Below are 21639 nucleotides of genomic sequence, written 5' to 3'. Positions count from 1 at the left end.
CAGCAGGGGGTCCTGCATCATTGATATCCCTTGCAGACACCAAGGGATGACTATACACGTTTTAAAAGTTCAAACTGATACACATCAAACCTTTAACATTAGCTACCTCTGAAGAATGAGAGTTAGAATACTGGGAAGAATGTCACTTTTTATTTTATGTATCTCTAGTTTGTATTTTTATAAGAGGATATATTCATTTTATAATGTTAACAAAATTTAAAGAAAAGACTCCCCAACAAGTTTTTTTTAAGACTGAGGACTGAGAAGATAAAAATCTAATTTCAGAGATGAATGCTTAACATTAAAAATTATTTCTCCTTCATGGGACTACCCTGGCAGTCCAGTGGTTAAGACCCCATGCTCGCAATGCAGGGGGCAAAGGTTCGATCCCTGGTCGGGGAACTGAGATCTCTCATGCCACACGGCACGGCCAAAAAAAAAAAAAATTATTTCTCCCTCAAATATAGTTAATTTATTTTTATTCAGAAAATGGCAAAGGTATTTATATCATGAGACAGAAAAATCTCCCAATTGTATTCACATAACAGAATCTTGACCCCTCTCACAGAATGCTTCTGGTTTCTACTGAACAATTTTATCCCTGTTCCATATCCCAGGCTCCTGAATCAAAAGTCTCATCCTTCTCTATTCCCTCATTTTTTTCAGGTTTTACCTGAACCAATTCTAGCTCTAATTCAGCACCTCAACAATAAATTGATCTAACCACAGGTTGAACCATTACTGTAGTTGCCCAGGAAAGGAATCTTTGTCTTTTTGCTCTATGTCTTAGTAAACGCCTTTCATTCATTTATTTATTCATCCAATAAGTACTTTTAAAATGTCTACAATATGCCAGACACTAAGTGAAGTCCTGAGTACAGAGATAAAAAAGTACTGGTCACAGCCTCAGGAAGCTTATTAGAGGAAAGGAAGAGTTCTAATACCTAACAATAACTGCTCTAAGGAATCCCTGTACCAAGTATAGTAAAAACACAGAAGTGTAATCTAATCCTGGCTGAAGGAAAAAGAAGGAAAAGTCTTCATAGACATCCCTAAAACATCCAGAGTAGTTTCTTCCTCACTGGCACTTTCCTCCTTTCCCCTCAACCAAAATATGACTCTCCCCACTTTGAAAATACTGCTTAAAACTTACCTCTTACTTCCTCCCCACAAAGCTCCACTTGTTCCTAAATGCCATGTAATTCTTAAAGAAAACCAAACAAATCTGTGAAACTCAAAAGCCAGCAAGGAAGGAAGAAAGAGAACACTCACTGAAGGCCAGCCCTACACAAGTACCAGAGAGAGCAGGTACTTAGATCTTTTCTTATTGTGCCTAGCTCTGGTTGTCTCTACTAACTTGCTCATATATCATTTGCATTTCAATCTACTTCCCACTTGAAATTGTGCATTTTTCAAAGATGAAGACTTAGACTGCTACAGCTTTGTAATGTCCACAGTGACTACATATATATTCCTAGGTATAATCAACTGGTTGGGAGGTGGGAGTGGGCCACAGTAGGTGAGGGAATAACTCCTGCAGACTTCAGTTGTTTTAAATGAATTTCAATTGCCAACTGGTGCCAGTGGGTTGAATACAACATAAATTTCCCAGTTTTTTTTTTTATCTTTAACTTAATGCAACCAAATGTAGAAACCTCAGCCAATGCATATTTAAAGTTGGATTGACGTTTTTTAAAAAAAGCTTGGAATAAACAATTTTATCTCCAGCAACCTCAGAGAATTGGAAGGAAAAAGCAAACTGCAAATAAGTTTTGGATGAATAATGCTCTCAGAAACCAGGCAATTCTCAAGAAAGACATTAAGTATACACAAACTATATATTTTAAGAGAAAATACAGATAGATAATGAAAAACAAAAAGAGGTGGGGACTGTTCAAGATTAAAAGAGAATAAAGAGATAAGAATCAAATACAGTGCATGAAACCTGATTGAATCCTAAATCCAAAAAACTCAAAAAAAAAATTTTTACGGACAACTGGGGAGATCTGAATATGGACCATTATATTAAACATATTCTTAAATTAATGTTAATTTTCTTATATAAATATTGATATTATAATCATGCAGAAAATTATCCATATTCTTAGGAAATGCACGCTTAAAAATTTATATTATATATTTATATATTATAATATAAATATAATATACATTTTTAATATAGTTTCCAGTGGTTTTTAAAATATATAAATATATAAAGAGAGAAAATGTAGCAAAAATTAACAGTGAGTGAATACAGATGAAAGGTAATATGGGTGTTCATTGTCCCGCATTTTCCATTTTTTCTGAAGCACTGAACATTTTCAAAATGAAATACTGAAAGGGTGGGAAGATGGCTTTCTCTGAGAAGATGCCAGCTTGATGGAAGCATAAGGGGTAAAAGCAGCACTAGTCTCAGCAAACTTGAAAATCAACTGTGTGATCCTGGGCAGGTCATGGAAGCTCTCTAGGTCTCAGCTGAAAGAAGAGGAAGTGAATATCTCTAAGGTAACCTTCCAGCTACAAAATCTCATTATTCAACTACTTCTTCTCAGCTCTAAAACTCAAAAGATAACCATATGTGAAGAGGGAAAACTCACAGGACTGTAAAAAAAATAAAGTACTTAAAACAGCTAGCCAAATGCTTGTCACAAACAATAAATATTAACTCCTCTCTTTTGAAAACACTAAAAATTCTTCAGCAAAAAAAACCAAAAGAAAGATATGACTACTAATTAACTTAGAAAAAATAAGTAACACAGAAGTGGAAAGATCTACTTTAATATCTATTCAATTTCTACTGAATTAAAAACTATGTGTTTGCACCTAAAGTAAAGCAAAACAAAGTATTAACTAGTACCTATTACAAATTTGTCAGATGCTTTTATTTCCAGCACTAATGTTATTTGTAGCATTATAATTAATTTCCCTTTTGGTAAAACAACTAATCCTTGAGATAATGGGAAAGATAATTATCTAAAAAGATTCTGTACCTGATGCTAGCACCCACCCAGTTGCTCAAAACCCAAAAATCATGGAGTCATCCTTGAGTAACACTCTTTCCACACCAAAAATATCCAGAGATTTTGACTAAAAAAAAAGAAAGTTATCTCAAATCCATCCATCTCGCTCTTGTTGCTAGCATCTTAATCAGGGCACCACTATCTCTCACCTTAGCTCCTAAAATTGCCAGCTTTCAGTTCCAGCCCACTTAGTCCATTCCTCACATAGTAGCTAAAATGATGGTATCGTTTAAGAACAAAACAAACTACATGCCAAACCCTTCAAAGCCCTGAATATTTCTATAACTTCTTCCTACCCATCTCGGTTTCTCCTACTATGTCAGCCACAATGCGGTTTTTTAAATTCCTCAAATTCACCAAGCTCTTTCCTCCTTCAAAGTCTTTGTACCCACTATTCCTTTTTTTTTCTTTTTTTCCACCCAGCTTTATTGAGATATTATTGACATATAAGATATGTAAGTTTAAGGTGTACAATGTGATAATTAGATGCATGTATACATTGTAAAATGATTATCACAATAAAGTTGGTTAACATCTCCATACCTTCACATAATTACAACTGAGTCTGTGTGTGTGTGTGCGTGTGCGTGTGCGTGTGTGTGTGTGTGTGTGTGAGTGGTGATAGCATTTAAGATCTACTCTCTTAAAAACTTTCAAGTATATAATACAGTATTTTTAATTAGATTCACCATGTTCTACATTAGATCCCCAGAACTTATTCATCTTATAGCTAGGAGTTTGCACTCTTTGACCAGCATCTCCCCATTTCTCCCACTTCCCAGCCTCTGGCAACCACAATTCCACTCTCTATTTCTATGAGTTTGGCTTTTTAAGATTCCACATAAAAGTGAGAACACACAGTATTTGCCTTTCTCTGTTTGACTTATTTCACTCTTCCATTCCTTCAAATGAGAATGCTTTCCCCACCAAAAATATCACCACCACCATGCCCCCCCCACACACACACCCTCCTTGAAATAGCTCCTTCTCATATATAGGTTTCACCTTAAATACCAACTCCTTAGAGGAGCTTTTTGTGACCACCCTATCTGAAGTAGCTCCGGCCACCTTATCTCCAAGTCATTTGCTTTCCTTCAGAAAATTTACTGCAATTCCTAATTATTTTGTCAGTGTAGTTTTTAACCTCTCCCATCCTCTAGAATATAAGCTATAAAGATAGGATATCCAACTTATCCATCATTATATCACCAGAATCCCCAGGAAATTCTCTGATCCTTAATAAAAGCCTATTAATGTGCATCAAATAAATGAATAAAATAGTAAGTGAATACAGGACTATATTAGATAATGGCCTAATAATGCTATTAATGGAAATACAAAAACCAGAAGGAGAAGTAAGTGTTTAAGAAGAAAAATAAAATACACTGAGTTTGGTACAAGGCAGTTGAAAATATGGGACTGGTGGGCACACAGGTCGGGAAAGAGATACAGATTTGGCTTCTGCTGACTGTAAGTGTTAGTTGAAAAAAATAATAACTAAATCACAAATGGAATAGAATGAAGTAGGATAAATGCCAAGCAAAAAAACAAATAACACAAATACAAAATGATTGCAGCCTGCCTAGGTAGGAGAATAACATAAAGAACACTATAAAATTAAGACAAGTCAAAACTGTTTTCACAGTTTCAGAGGAAAAAATATATATATATATGTATATATATGTATTAATATATGTGTGTGTGTGTATATATATATAAATTTATTTAGTAATTTACTAAGAAGAGTAAAGTAATCCTACCTTACTACTATTCGTTGCTGGTCATATCTTAGCTAAAGTAGCAGGTCCATGTTGAAGGATTACACATTAGGGATGAGGAAGACACTTGAGAAAACGTGCAGTGAAGTCTCACAGGAATGATCATATGTCTAGGCAGAAAACATGAGCTGCAAGAAGAAATTCAAGGAGTCAGAACTGTTCACTACAGAGAAAAAGGTAAAAATGGACACATGGAGTATGGTAGGCTCCTACTGGAAATCAACTCTGGCAGTTCATCATGCTCACAACATTAAAAATCAGGATGCTATGCTTACCTAGCTTGTCCATCCCCTGCTTACTCTCTCCCCTTTCTTTCCACAACTTTCCCAATAAGTAATGCATTTTATCTTCTCCCTAACCTATATCCTCAGTTTTGAAGATGTAATTCATGTTTTTCTCCATTGTCACAGCATAAAACTAATTTCAAGTTTGAAACACATTAGAAGAAGCAAAATTTTAAATATTTTATATATAATATGTTAAGATATTACAGCCTAAAGAAATAATTAACTATGTAAGAAAAACTTTGTCAAAGGCTGGGTAGGTTTGGGAAGGATTCTCCTGGCAAACACCCACTTTCTTTGTCTAACATGATTCGGTATGCCAAAGCATGGCTCTGATGTTGGCTGCTCTCATTCAATCCTTGAAACTAGGAGAATTTCTAAGATGTTCCTTGGTCACTGGCTCTCATCTTTATCACTGATGTTGAATGTGCAGTTTACAGCCCTGTCACAGTTTCTCATTTTTTGCCTCATGCCCTCGTATTTCTAACCCTGACTTCTTGGTTTGTAATCAACTCTCTTCTTTCAAGCTTCTCTTTTCTGTTTGCCTATTCTGTTTCCTGTCATTTCCCTTGCTTCCTTGACTTTCACATGAATCAGAGGACATTTCATAGATGTTACCAATAAATAAGATTATTCCTTTCTTTCTGGTCAGGAAACTAACCAAACACAGTATATCAGGAATATCTTCCACGTCTCCTACTCTTCTAAGGTTTTTACGCATTTCCAAAAGCATTCCTTCTTTGCCCCCTAACAAGCATTTTACTCTCTTCTAGATTTGACAAGGTTCTCAATGCTAGAACGGGTTGGAAATCTAATCAACATACAATGAAAGTGTTATTACATTCCTCTTCTTCCACTAAACTGTGACGTGATTAAGGACAGGGATTATCTTAATATAGCCAGCATCCTACACAATACCTGAACGTTATAGCCACCAAACAAGTGGCTACTGAATGGATGAAATTCCAAGGGGAGTTACAGCTTTCTCTGATTTGTACACTTTGGTGTAAAGTAAGGCTTTGACAAAAGTTGTCAAAGCCTTAAAATGATATTTAAATATGGAAGTTTTAATCATGACTTATATACTGCTTTCAATAGAGTATCTTAAATCAAACCTCCAATATTAAACAGTAATACTTACAGATTTCCAAGAAACAAAATGTAGTGAATGTGTACCTAAGTATACAGACATTACATATGCTATCTAATTCCACTTCAAACACAGACCTCAAAATTACTGGACAATCTGTTTAATTTAAAATTTTTCCAGCTTCTCTTCTCTATCAGCAAAGGAACTTGAGAGTTGTCTAGAATTCCATATTCTAGCCTCTCACTATGATACAGAAACAGTTATTTTCAAAGACGTAAGAACAAGAAAGACAACTATTCTACTGGGATTTCATATCCAACATTGAGCAGTGGCAAATGTCTTGCTTAAGGAAGCTAGTCAAAGTACACAGGTATTACTTATGTAACACTCTCTAACTCAAGTCTTTTCTACAATTTTTATTTTTCAATGAAAAAAAATATTCCACTTGAAATAGTTTGAGTTAAAAATAAATAACAGCTTTCTCGGTAGTATCTCTAAATGGAACATTTCCTTATTCAAATTACTATAAACCCATGAATAAAACTTATATTCCTTGTATTACTTCAAAGGTATTATCATTCTTATCAGAGCTCAGCAAAGGTTTCTATAGACAAGTGAAAATGTATAATAACTACTATCTAGTGCACCTTAATCATTCCCACCAACTTGCTCAATTATACAGGTTACCATCTCTAACTCACACTCACAGCCAAACATAGTTCCTATTCCCTGAATGTGCTTCTCATTATGACTAGGACTAGGGTGAGACAAGAGAGGTGCCCAGGGTGCAAAATTTACAGAGACACTCACTCTCAGGGTCATGCAAGTGCCACCCTGCAGTTGCATGACCCTAAAAGTGAGTATCGACGTACACTTTGTGTCCCACGCATCTCTTTTGCCTCACCCCAGTCCTGGCCCTACTTCTCCTTCTGATCTCTACTTCTCTTACTTCTCCAATAAGTAACATCCCAATTCTGATAAGCCAAAATCTAATTCTGATAAACCAAATATCTAAAATCAAGCAATGAATTTAAATTTAATTTTATATCCATTTAAAATTATGTTTTCAAAGAAAATTTCTTATTCATGATGTGATGTTAGGTGAAAAATAGATCAGGCAGGAATGCCTACATACAATAAGAGTCTAAGCTTTCAAAAAAAAATGAGTGTGAGTTGCATGTGAATGTAAGTGATGGACCTGTGTTGTTTTCAACTCCCTTCCTTTTGGTAGCAGCATTTAAATTTTCTTCTGTAGAATCACCCTTCTCTATTGTCAATCACTGTAGTTTGCGTGGCACTGATCCTTTCCACTCTCAAGTTCCTGGAATAAACAGAAAGTTCCTGGAATAGGTGCAGGTGGAATAGGCGCCCAGGTCTGGACAATCAGCATATTCCCTGCCCCAAGCAGTGGTTCAGGAATGAGCATGTGACCCAATTGGACCAATAAGACTCAATCCCAAAATTCTGCAGGACCTAATCAGAAAGAAAACTTTCAGCTGAGGTTGCTAAACTGAAAGAACACAGTAAGTACCTATTTGACAGTGAGCCAACCCAAAGAAGTGCCAAGGGATGACAAGAGAAACGAAGAAAACTTTGAAAACATTTTATCTCTAGATTTAATCACATCTGAGTTCAGATGTAGCTACTGGAATGCAGAATTATTGTTGGGAAACAATTCTCTCTGGATTTCTCAAGTTCCTGTACAGTCAGAGCCTTCTAAGCAAAAGGTACTACAAGGGTATTTGCATAACAGACAAACTTAGAAACTAGAAACAATATCCCCCTAAAGATAGAGACCTCCAATGAGAAATAAAGCCCTTTGGTTCCCTTCCCTGTAAGACATTTACTTATATTTTTTTAACTTATATTTCTTATGTTACTTCATATTTTTTTTAAAGCCTTATTTATCTTAGAATAGATTTGGCCTTTTTGTTAATATATATATAAATTAATTTATTTATTTTTGGCTGCATTGGGTCTTCGATGCTGCACGCGGGCTTTCTCTAGTTGTGGCGAGCAGGGGGCTACTCTTCATTGTGGTGCAGGGGCGTCTCATTGTGGTGGCTTCTCTTGTTGCAGAGCACGGGCTCTAGAGTGCAGGCTCAGTAGTTGTGGTGCACGGGCTTAGTTGCTCCGCAGCATGTGGGATCTTCCCGGACCAGGGCTTGAACCTGTGTCCCCTGCATTGGCAGGTGGATTCTTAACCACTGTGCCACCAAGGGGTCCCGTTACTTCATATTTTTTATACTTATACTGACTTACAGTCTAGGTTAATAAATCTAATGACACTTTCCCCCTCTCCCCTACAGAAGATTTGCTCAATGAGTAATCTCTCTCCCTCTGCAGGGTGTTCTCATCAGTGTTTTAGAATTATCAATTACATGATGCAATAAACTATTTTTGCTTATTTATTAATTCATTCAACAAATATTTGCTGGAAGGCTACTAAAATATGTGTCATGCATTTTCCTACACACACACACACACACACACACACACACAACAGAGACAAAAATTCCTGCCCTCATGGAGATTATATTCTAGAGAGAGGAAAAAAAATACAAAATAAATAAGTAAAATATACAAAGTGCCAAGTGGTGATAAGGGCTATAAAGAAAGAAAAAGCAGGAAAAGGATAAGGGCTATAATGAAGGAAAAGGCGGGAAAAGGTAACAAGTATCGGGGAGGTAGGAGATTTCAGATTTCTGTTCGGTAATCAAAGAACTTACAGAGGAATTGCTATTTGAGCAACGACCTAGAGGAGATAGGGAAGTGAGTCATATGGATATCTGGAGAAGAGCATTCCAGGCTGGGGGAACAGTAAGTCAAAATACCTACTTAAGGAAGACCAAAGAGGCCTACATGGGGTGAGCGGTGGAGACAACAGTAAAATCTGAGTTCAGAGAAAGATCCTCAGGAGGGAGGGAGAGCAGGACCACAAAACTAGCTCATTTTAAGGACTTGAGCTTGTACTCTGAGTTACACGGGAAGCTAGTGAAAGATTCTGAGAAAAAGTGATGTAATCTCTTACTTTTCAAAAGAATGTTATTAGTATTCTGAGGCAAATATTCTGAGAGTACCAGTAGTAGTGGGGAGACTTGCTAGGAGTTACGTAGGAGAGAGAAGATGGTGTTGAACCAGAGTGACCCAAGTAGAAGTGATAAGAACTGGTCAGATGTCAGATATATTTTGAAGCCAACAGAATATACTGAAAGATTGTATTGGGGAGGTGAAAGAAAAAGAGTTAAGGATAACTTCGAGGTTTGGGGTCTGAGCATAAACAAAAATGGAGTTGCCACTTACAGAGATGGGAAGGATTGATTTTTTAACTGGATTTCTATCACTGGCATACAGAAGAAGACTGACAAATATAAAAATTTATGCTGGAAATCAATAATTACAAATGACAGCCCTAAAATGTAGAACTGATTGAGTCAATAAAAGAAAATGAAGGGAATCTGGTATCCCTGTATTATAGGGTGAGAAGTGACCAACCCATAATAAGCAAAACATCTGGTAAATTCCCACCTCTTAAAAATCAGACTACTTGCCTAGTAAGGATGGAACTGAAGGGCACTTAGTAAAAATGTCAGGATGTTGGTATATTGCCTACTATGCAGCAGTCTTCAGTAAGGCCCCTCAAAAAAGAAGCAAACTTTGAGTGAAGTCTTAATAAAAGGAAAATCTTTTCAGTCTTTCATTACAAATTCAAGATGGCTGATTATCTTGCAATTTACATTGTTGAAAATCAAATATCCCTAAACTAAAATTCGGGTCTTTAACCACACAAAATAAAAGGTGGGGAAAGCCTGGTGCTCTGGACTCCTCCCCAACCATCCTAGCAAAAAATATATTTACAGCCTGGGAGCAGGGACAAACTAGTTGTGCACCGTTACTTCAAGAAGTTGCTCTGAATGGCCTAGAGACAGAGGCCAAGATGAAGATTGAGAAGCCTAGAATTTGCTTGATTCCAAACCTCAGTACTATTGACATATTGAACTGGAAAATTCTTTGTTGTGGGAGGCTGTCCTGTGCATTGCAGGATGTTTAACAGTATCCCTGGGCACTACCTCTACATGCCAGTGACACCTGCCTACTCACCCCACCACCCCCTATTGTGATAATAATAATGTCTCCAGACACTGCCAAATATCCCGAGGTAAAAAAAAAATAAAATAATGCCCCCTGTTGGAGAACAACTCACTGGGTTAGGGTGGCAAAGTTGTTTAGAGACATACCAGGGCAATAGTTTGATTCAAGGACTAGGCTTTGGGCTTTGGGTACTGGGGAGAAGTTGGTCAAATACAAATAAATCAAAAACCTACTAAGTTTATAAGAAAGTTGTGTTGACTAAGAAACTCCCAGCAAAGGTTTGTTATTGCTCAGCCCTCAGGATGTTTCCCTGGACTCCAAGCTCTCATCAGTAGCAAAAGGGTAGCTAAAACTGTGCAGTCCCCAGTAAGGGAATTCTTCTCAATACCCATGTTGGCTGTGACCAGGAGGAAAATAACAAAGATCTTCCTGGGTGGAAGAAGAAGAGACAGCCATGTTGGTTAATCAAAAATCTTATTCCACTGCCAAGGCAGAGTCCTTGCCACCCCTGACCAATGAAATATGTACAGATCATGGATTGGAAAATCTCTGTGGGTTACTTCCCCTTTTTCTCTTTTCTACTTAAGAGTTTTTATTGTCCTTATGTTATTTTCCTTCTATCACTGAATACTGGCTTTATTACGATTAGTTATATTTATGATTTAACCATAAGTTTCTTGACCCTGAGGCTGTCTTTTCAAACAGAACTGAGAGAAACTACCCAGCGATTCTAGACTTACAGTTTGATGCAGTAATTAAACAAGTCTTTGAGTTGTCTTCCTCTGCTCGGGGTCAAGTGGTAAATGCACTGGAAGTTTTAAGTGAAACACTGCATTATATTAGATGAGGGCATTTTTTCAAGAGTTTATATATGAGGGAGGACACGGATGCACACTAGGAGGATTACAGTGAATGTCTTTTGGTTCTGCTTGCCCAGCATCCACTCCCACTTCCCATGGTCACAGTACCTTCTTTCTCTTTCAGTGAACCACCAACCCTGACTCTCAGTCCACATGGTTCAGACCACGTGGCTGACCACACTTCCTATTCCCAGTTCCAGTAGTTAACACCTGATCCAGATCTGGCCTATCATCATATACTATTCCCCTGACCACAGGATCAAGGATGGAAAAATGAGCTAACTCATTCAATGAGATGTAATCCCAGGGCTTTTGCTAAAACTATGAGTAGGAAAAGTGTTTTTTACGTTGGGCTTGCTAAACTGAAAGAATGTAAACCATCAGGGAGCTCCACATGGAGAAATCCTACCTGAGAGCATATCTAACACAGGAGAAAGCCACTGAGTTTGCTGAGGCCATTGAGCCCTTGAATCCAACCGTACCTGAAGAGAATATACTCCTGTTTGTCCCAGTGCCCTAAGATACTGTGAGTAGGGGTTTAGTCTCATGCAACTGAAAGGTATTAAAAAATCTAGTATCATTACCAGTTAGACAAAACTGAGGTTAGTTTTCAGACCAAAAACAAAAAACAAAAAACTGAAGATATAAACATTAAATTATTTGCCTAAATTCATACAACTAATTACTGGTAGCACAGATGCAACCCTAAATGGGTCTAGCTCTAACAGTCATGCTCTTTCCACTACATCTACTCTCTCTCTCAAGGAAACAGTCTGAAACTTCTCTACACTTTAAAATTATCTGTAGCCATAAAGTAAGACCTTACATGAAGTGAGTATTCTACTAACATTTGTTGAATAACCAAAAAAAGAAGAATCTCACACCTTCCTCCTCTCTGTCCCATTCCTGCAACAACTTGCCTCTTGTATAGCATAGAACATTTCTGCGTTATTTTTACAATGTAAGCTACCTTAAGGACATCTAATAGCAAGTGTCTCTAAGCTAAGTCACTTCAAGCTTAGACTGCCAGTTTCAGTGAAGGGGTAAATTGGCTCCAAAATATTAATAGAACATCAGAACCTTAGAAAGAGGCCATCACCACTGACTAGCTACTATTCTGTTATAATGAATTGTGAAACTCAGAAAAGGACACCCATATTATCTTTTAAGTGAGAATACTATTGTTTATGTTAGTATTTTAAGATATCTGTCAGAATGACATTAACTTCTAGAAAGTAGCAGCTATTTATAAACAGTCAAATCTCTTTCAATATTATTGTTGAGTGTGAGAGAGAAGAGAAATGGGATAGAATTTATGAATATAAGACCCCTGACATTTTCAAGAAATTTAAAAACCATGAGAATTTTTGACAGAGCTGAAACATTCAATAACAATGTTCCACAAGGCAAGTTTTGTTTCCCTAGAAGGTGTGGTAGATTGATTCACATCCAGACTCACTGGATTCAACATTCCATCTTTAAACATATTGAAAAATGCCTATTTTCTGGCTAAGATCTACCACGTTCTTAGGCCTCTACTTTTTCTTCACTTCTAGCAGCTGGCTTTCTTTTTCAGGAAAATTTTTACAAAGAAGCAACATTTTATCACTTCACAAAAGTTGTTATACAGGATAACTTAAAACTGAGAACAAAGTCAGGGTGAGATGTAGACACTGGGCAGTTAGGTGAGGTCACGCATACCTTAGGGTCTCACTTCCAATAAGGGGAAATTATTTCAGCAAAACTTCAAATACTTCAAAATGGACTTTTAAAGTCACTCCCAAGTAATTGAAACTGCTGTTAAGTCCAGACTGCTAATGGTTCACTATGTTTAGACTTTTATCATTTCATTTATTTGAGATTTAGCATATGAAAGACCTAAATTTAAATCCCGGGTATCACTTTATAGCTAAATCTCCTTGGATGTGACCTAAGATTGGTTCCAGATCACAAAAAGAAAATACAAGCTACCCAATCTATAGGGCTGTGATGAAAATAAAAACAAATGTACAAAAATGCCTAACATTTTTAGCAGGCACTAAAGAAATGTCAATGCCCCTCCCCCATAACAATATCTGAATTCATGTAATTTACTCAAAAACTTTTACTGACAGAAACTGTTTCTTCCTTAGAAATGTTGAGGAGGGGATAAAAAAGGGCTATGCATAAATAATCATAATACAATATATTATATATATACATATATACACACACATAACTATTGGTAAGAGAAAGAAATCAGTCTCCTGCTTTGCAAAAAGTTCTATTATATATAAATCTAGATGAAAATTCTTATCCTTTGTCCAACATAATTGTTTATAAATAATCAGGATAATGATCATCAAGTTATTTGTCATTAAAAATTATCTGATACAACTGCACTGTTCAGTTTGTTTTAATTAATCTACTATTGCCAATTTATTCAATACATAGAAAGTAAAGAGGCCTGACAAAGTGATGGTACTTAACCAAAATATATAAATTTGCAGTAAATTCAGAATGGATAAGAAATGTGACAGTGACTGGATCAGCGTCAATAGAAAGACCAACATACACCACAGACTCTATACTAAAACAAACAAAAAGTTTACGCTTAAAATGTTTCCTTTGCTCCTACCAAAGCAAAATTTTAAAACCTTACTGAAAAGTTGAAATGATGGCTAACTTGTATACGAATGTATATAGAAAGCATGTGATTCTGAAGGAAATATAATTCAAGAGAAAGTCAGAGCACTGTATAAACATTCTCACGAAGTAAGAAGTCATGTGGCTGCTAGGGTGGCTATTGAACCATTTGTTACCAAAACTGAATATTGGTAGAAGAGTCAAATGCATTATTCTTGGTATAATAACAAAAAGTTCCAACAACTGACAGGAGAAGCTTGGGAAATCTTCCCAAGCTGAAGACATACAGAGAGTAGAAGGGACACAAACTCCTGAAGTGTCCAACTCCTGTCAAACCATGACCAAGAAACAGCAGCAAGCATCAAGCATTACAGTGACCAACGACTAACTCTTCAACTTTGTGACAGTGCAGCAGGCTTTGTGATTAAGCCAAAAACACTCTTTTGTTCTACAAACCCCAGGGCAAAAAAGCCAAGAATAAGAAACTCTGCATGTATACTAATGATGTAATGAAAATCATCCAGCCTTCATTTTAGAAGCAAAAAATTGTTTAACAACTTTGACGACAGAGTCCTGTTTATAGAATCATTAAGGGTCTGGAGAGATCAACCAAATTTTTCAAATAAATCTGTATTTTATGAAGGTAGTTATATCCTAGGTCCACAAAGATTTCAAGAAATACCACTTGCTAATGTTAAGGGTCTAACGAACATAGTTTTTCTAAGTCTTCACCTCAAACTGTATATTATACATACTACTTCTATGTAGGATGAACTATTCAAGAGCAATTTCATTCACAGAAATGTAATTTTAAAGAAATTTTTCTGACTGAGCCACTCTAAAGAGCATTTTTATATACTAAACACCTAGAATATAAATATTCTACTATTAAGAGTTTCCCCTTTTCCTAAAACCATTTGTCCCACTATGGAAATACCTTTTCTGCAAGTAAAATAACTTATACTGGAAAACTAATTTCAATTTTTCTATGATAATGTTATTTTATTTACTCTAACTTTAAAATGTAAGGCTCTTCACTATCAATTACATAAAATTAGTAATCTCTTCTTATGTAAGCATTACAACACTGATAAGAAAAAGTGAAGAAGCATTCATTTCAGGAAAATGCAGAAATAACTTGGGTCTCAACGATAGTACTATAAGGTGTGTCTCAAGTATTTGTTACTAATAATAGTTATTTACCTTTTTTTTAATGACTCACTTTTCTCAATAAATCAGAGTAGATTCAAGTTTATCCCTATAATAGTGTCATTCTCAATCACTTGCATTCTGATATGCTTCCTAGAGTGGGAGAGGATAAGATGGAATTATAGAGGGCATACTAGAAAACTACGTATTAGAATATGTCACACATGTACATATCTTGTACTTGGGTGGGAAAAAATATTGAGAATCATTGACTTAGATCACAAAATCTTTCTTTTACTGCTGGATGAGACAATAAGGACTATTTAGTTCCAATCCTAACTTTTTGCCAGTTCAGTGCTTGCTTCACAACACCCAATATCTATAGGCTTGTCTGTGCATTTAAACTATAAGTGTGTGTTCTTTAAGAATCAGAACCCCATACTTACTGAACACACATTTTGAAATAGGGATATCTGTAAAATGTTGCTCCCTAAAAAATAATCATATAGGAGATTTCTGTAGGAGACAGAAAACTTCCAATTAAGAGTTTTGTGTATTACTACATTTGAAAATAAAGTTTAACTTTTAAAAAGATTAAGTAAATGTAATTTAAGGCGGCAGGGAGCATTAGTTAGAGATTTAAGAAGGTAACATTTAGCTTTTCTGTACCACTTTTAAGCAAATATTTGTGGTTCAAAGGAAAGGAATTCAGGGAAACCATCCAACAACAGATGATAATCTAATGTGAAAGAAAAATAATTTAGGAATTCAGACAAACTGGACATATTTTGAGGTAAAAATCAGTTAAGGTAAATTTCTGATTATCGCTACTGAGATACAGTAACCCAAGAGCTAAAAAAAAAAAAAACCCAGCTAATCTGAGATATTTCTAATTATTTGGTTTGTACAAATGTAAATATCATTCAATTTAAGTAAGCTTAATGTACATTATTTTAATTTCCGAAGTCTAAAACTTAGGGACTTTTAGTATCATAGAATAAACACAGTAATACTAGAAGAGATGAAATGAAAACTACCATGAAAGGAACTGAACGTGAATGCTGAACACTCCCTAAATTCAGTCATTTTACCTCAATTGTCTCATTTCTTCTTCATAACGACCTTGTGAGGCAATTATATCATCCCCACTTTACAGATGAGGAAACTATGGTTTAAAGAGATTAAGAAACTTGCCCAAGATCCCACAAAAGAAAATCCTAATTTCTGACTGAAACTCAGATTATCTGGCTCCAAAATAAATGACTCTTCTTTTCACTATACCCTGCTATCTCACAAGAAACACATACATTGAACTTTTCAGTCTTTTAATTAAAACGTTCTAAAGGAGGAAACAATATTAAGCTTATAGTCAGCGGTGATAATGTATACGCTAAAAATTAGTCATAGTTTGATAAGTATAAATGAATATTTAGGAAATAATTCCAAATCATGCATGACATTAAATTTTTAAAAAGCTGAATATGAAATATTGCCCCCAAATAGAAAACTCCGAAAACTTCTGTAGACAGGCACTAAGTAAACTTCATCTTACCTGGAGACTTTGAATTCCAAAGAAAAAACCTGAGAGGCTCCATATTTTGTCAGTCATACAACAGTTTCATATGGTTAACTAGGACTATATTTATACTTAAGAAAAAAGAAAAAGTGGGTAATTGCTTGGGTCTGATTCTTTTGTTCTGACTCTAATCTGTCCTCTATTGATTCTTTTCCATTTTTCCTCCAGATTTTGGAGTCTTCTTCTAATTTAGGCTAACTGAGTCTCAAGTCAGGAACTCCTCCAAGTTTAGATATAAGTGCTGACACACTGCAATGAAGACCATAAAATTGCAATGATTGGTAGAGTGTTACAGAAGAAACAAAAGTTTCAGTTATTTCAAAACATTAACTATCGTGGAATTACTGATGACTTTTTTTTCTGTATAGTTTTCTGAATTGATTTTAAAGCATTTAACTTTTATAATAAAAACAGGAGAGCAAGAAAAAAGGAAAGAGGGAGGAAGGCGGGGCGGGGGGGGGGGAGTTGGAGCTTTGATTAAAAAATATCTGAACATCTTATTCTTTCCAAAGTTCCAAAACTATGACCTGCTTGTTCCCTTCTATCTCTCAATGGCATGGCATGAAAAATAAACCACACATAAGCATGCCAAAGTCAAATGAGATATGGAAAAATAATAATGAGGCAATCCAAAGATCTATAAATTCTGAGACACAGCTCAATTTCACTATTTCAGAAATTAGTTATTAACTGAGCAAAGTATGAAAAACAGATTTAGGGCATACTAAAACTGAAAAGCAGGATTCACATACTTAAAGAAGAGTGCAGGAATTTCCTTAGTATGGGAAAATTATAATATACACATATGTGAATTTATACCAATTTCTTATTCTTGTTATCACAAATTGAAGTTCTGTATTAAAATATTCCTTTAGCAACACTATGAAACAACACGCAAGATAGTTTTGAGTCCTATCAAAATTAACTTAAATCTCTCTAAATTACTTCACTTTCCATGGAAAAGTTATATTAAAAAAAGTTCATATTTGTAAGCTTTCTTTTTCCATTACAAAAACACATTCTTATTCCAAAACAACATACATAAGATGACCCAATTTATTAAGTATGTTACCAAAACAGTGAGTAATTGATAGTCCCTTCGACCTGTCTTCAACAGAAGACGCTCATTTAAAAATCAAGTAGAAAACTATAATTAACACAAGAGTCCAATTTTAAAACAAGACTTTTTTTGTATAACAAGTTCATTAGATTTCCTTTTTTTTTTTTCTGATTACCAAAACACAGTTAACTCACCAAGGCCTTGATTTATAAAGATGATGACTTCCTACTCACAGGACTGCTTTATAATAGTCTCATGGAATTCAATTACTACAGTTTTTATAAACACTATTACCATCTACAAACGGAAATAAGCACTTCACAATATTTTGGTTTGATACATATATTATGCTGATTTTCAAACTTGATAATTTCAGTTCCTCTGTTCCTTAGTATATACCATGTAATAGCTGTCCTGAAAATGTTATTGCTGTGTAGATGGTGAGTATTCACAGCACATCTGAACTTGCCTACATTGTTTGAAATTTTTCATAGTGAAATACTGGAGGAAAAAAAAGGCAAATGTGAAATGTTCATAGACCAGAGTTATAGCTACATAACAGTTGAAGATGAAACGAAAAGGAAGGGTCTACCAAAAGCCTGAATTATTTCTTCAACTACTGACATCAAACGCTGAAATAGTGCAGAAGTTGCATTAACCGGACCCTAAATAATTTTACATGGTATATATTTAATGCTGCCAACCATTAGTATGGAAGAGAAACAGATCTTTGCCAAAGGTCTTTCATGGAAGAAACTGGAGAAAGGTTTCCAAGTATGCCTATGTACTCCCTTAATATATTTCCAGTACCTTTGAAAACAGTTCACTTGGCTCAAGAGAACTAGCAGAAAAGATTCCCCAGATCACAAAACATACACTGAGCCCTCCTTTGCATTCACTGACAAATGTGTGGCTCTTCACAAGTATGTCTTCTAAAGCCCATATAGGTAGATACACCAGGACAACACTGCACAGTGAAATAATTATACTTTGCAATAGTTTTTTAAAATCCTGTCCCCATTCCATAGGTGGAAAAGTACTTTCCAGTCTTTAATCACTAAAATAGATTTGGTCTATTCTTATTGATTTTTCTGTTACACTTTTATATCGTTGTTATTCCATTTAAGAAATTTTTTTAGTATTTTAAAACATCTGGAGAAAGAGAAAAAAATGGCACTACACCCAGAGTAATTTATGTAAAATTTACAGTGAGACTACTACGAATATATGCAGCTTCTTATGAATTAAAAAGATTAAGGTTTTTTAACCACAAAGCAATCGAAAATGAAAGTGCCAGCCTTAATAAATTATTAGACATTGCACTATATATCAAAATCACAAATGTACACACACACACACACAAAAGCGACAACTTCACAGTTCATTTGTGCAAGACGTACCACCCTACCAAAAGCAACTCAATTAGCGTGTTTCAGAAAGTTGATCCTAAAGGAGACTAACCAGAAAGCTGACCCGAAGGTGACTCCAAACACCTCCTCAACCGTAAATGGCAAAGAGAACAGAACAGAAATTGCCCCGCCTGCGCTAGCTTCACACTATCTCTTGAGGGTCACTCCTGGCCAAGACAGGAGTAGGGACGGAAGGTGGGGGATAAAAGCAGGGGGTGGGGAAGCTGACACGAGAGAAGAGCTGGGGGCGGACTGTGCCGGTCCAGGGAGACCGCAAGGCCCCAGCGGTAGGAAGGGGCTGAGGGAACACCTAGGGATTGGGGGTGGCCGCCCAGCCCGAGGCCCGCGCCGAGGGGATCGCGCCGAGAAAAGGGGGTGCGGGCGTGATGGGCGGTGCCCACAGTACTCCCAGCACCGCCCCCACACCCCGCAAACCCCGGACCCGGCGACTGGGCGGAGCCGTCGCGCCCGCCTCAGCCCTCTCGCGCCGGCACCCGCCCCCTCAGCCTCCAGTCCCGGGTGGGTGGGAAGGGCGGGCCTCGCCCGGCCGGGTGGGCAGCCCGGCCCAAGCCGCAAACAGGAATGCGCCGCCGCGGGCGCAGGATGGACGGGAGACCCCGCAGCCGGGGGCAGGAGGGGGGGGTGGCTGAGGGCGGAGAAAGAGCCCTCGGCGCAGCCGCCGCAGCCAGGGCAGAGCCCCAGGCGCCCCACTGCGGGCAGGGAGTGTTGCCCCAGTTCTCGGCTGGCCTTCCCTAATCTTCCCCCCTCCCCCGGCGTTGCCCCGGGTAACAGCGCCTGCCGCGGGCGGCGCGAAACTCACCTACCTAGAACCTGACAAGCAGGAGCCCCTCAGACACGGGAGCCAGTCGCCACCCCGCGTCACGGGGGCCGCCACAGCCAATGAGCGCTGCTGTCACGAGCCTCCGCGGCCAATCCAGCTGCACTCCGGTCTTCGGGCACCCTCGAAGCCTCAGCCAATGAGCACCCGCCGAAGGCGGGCACTGCCTCCCGACCCCCAACCCCCTCTTCCACCACCTCCCAGGAGGCGGGGCGCGGCCGATTGGCCTGGACCCCGGAGGGTGCGCGCGGACCGGGGGCTGCGGGCGTGGCGAGGGGAGGCGTGGAGCGTCGGCCGCCGCCCTCCGGGCCCGCTCCCCAGCTTGGGTGGGGTCGCGCGGCCCTCCTAGTGGCGCAGCTCTCCTCGTCCGTGTAACTCGCTCCTCTCTAGCCGGTGTCCAGGGCTGCCGGGGTGGGAGTGTGGGCGGGATGCGGCCGGAGGCGGGCGGCGGCGTCACAGGAAACTTTGGGAGGCTCGCCTGGCCGCGGCCGGGAAGTGGCCGGGCCGGGGGTGATAAGCTGGGGCCGCCTGGAAGGGACTAACCGGCGGGTCGGCTGCCGGAAAGGAATTCGGAGGGTGGGGACGGAGACGTGATTAAAATGTTAATGGTGCCCGCGGGGTGCTGGGTGATCCCGGGAGCTGAAATCTCCGGGAACGGAAGCTGCTTTGGGGGCGCGGACCCTCCACCCCTAAATACGCATCCTTCACCGCTTCGAATCAGTCACTTTTTCTGTATCTCTTACGTGCATCTATTGTAACGTTGATTCTTTTAAACTAGTTTTCGGCTTGAAGTGCCTGAAAGGCGGGAACAGTGTCTTTCTCATTCCTGTAATTCCCAGTGCCTGAGACCTTCTTTAAAAAAAAGGTTAGACAATGCTGGAGTTGTGATGGATGCTATTAAAAAGTGTACAGCAGGTCCTGTGAGTAGTCTCCTGTAGTAAGTTCTTACCTCTTCCAGAGTCTAGCATGCGTGAAGAACCGAAGTTGGTTTGCTCCTCCAGTGAGGGTTGTTTCTGAAGCGTCCTTCACCAAAAGAATTTAGTGGAAAATGAGTAATTTGAGCTAAACAAAGAGACGTAGGTGATCTGTAACAGTATGATAGGTGTTATTAGTCACTATTGCAGGGTATGTTTCTGTAGCCGACTCTTTAAGGCATTGTATCGTACATTGCATTGGTTGAACCACATTCTTTGCCTGGAGCAAATTCTAAGGTCAACCCTATCTCGACCCTCCTCCTCCAAAACCTGTGTATTACAATGGGAGCCAAAGAAGAGTGCATAATTAGTTCATAATTAATAATTTCTAAACAGTAATTTATTTTACTGTAGTGAACGCCCCTACACATAGACAAATTTTAAACGGGACTTTTCATGTCTACTCTTTTAAAGAAACCAAAACGTGCTGTAAAGACAAGAATTTTATTTTTTTTCCATTGTGTTATGGGGGTTTTAATTGTTTATTTGTATTTGTTTAAGCCTAAAAGACCTTTTATTTTATTCTTAAATTATTCTACTGTTGAGAAAGGTTAAGTAAAATTACAAAGGTTACACATAACCAATTAGACAAATGTAAAGACAAAAAATTTTTTTAAAAAGCTTAATTCTCCCTATTGGATATGGAAGAAGGGATTTCCCTTTCTTAGAGCACTTGCCTTAGAAAACTGGTAATTGTTGTATACTTTTTCATCTCTTTGAAATGTATATAAATTATTTTGAAGACTGGATGGGTCTCTGTCATTTTGTGTTTTGTTAGCGTTATATCCCAGAAATGTGTTTCTCAAGGACCTGGGAACTATCTCTTTGAAATGCACATGTCAAGAGAGCTAGCGCCCTTGAATGGATAAAGATGTTGTGGTATA

At 37.9% G+C, this 21639-nt stretch overlaps 1 protein-coding gene across 6 annotated transcripts in view; it reads right to left on the bottom strand.

Moving 5' to 3' along the window:
- FER (FER tyrosine kinase) overlaps positions 1-20298 on the bottom strand; it is a 434937-nt gene extending 414639 nt beyond the window's left edge. For 4 of the 6 annotated variants that reach the window (XM_061189502.1, XM_061189501.1, XM_061189497.1 and 1 more), the window contains exons 1-2: positions 19768-20298; positions 4781-4926 (exon numbers count right to left, since the gene is read on the bottom strand). The gene's annotated coding sequence lies outside the window, so the exon portion shown is untranslated. Of the gene's footprint in view, positions 1-4780; positions 4927-18995; positions 19327-19767 lie in introns of those variants that run through there. The other 2 variants (XM_061189498.1, XM_061189499.1) reach the window with 2 other exon arrangements.
- Positions 20299-21639: the final 1341 nt, after the last annotated feature.

Source organism: Eubalaena glacialis, chromosome 4, assembly GCF_028564815.1.
Source record: "Eubalaena glacialis isolate mEubGla1 chromosome 4, mEubGla1.1.hap2.+ XY, whole genome shotgun sequence".
NCBI lineage: Eukaryota > Metazoa > Chordata > Mammalia > Artiodactyla > Balaenidae > Eubalaena > Eubalaena glacialis.
This window is presented reverse-complemented; position numbering and strand designations above follow the sequence as displayed.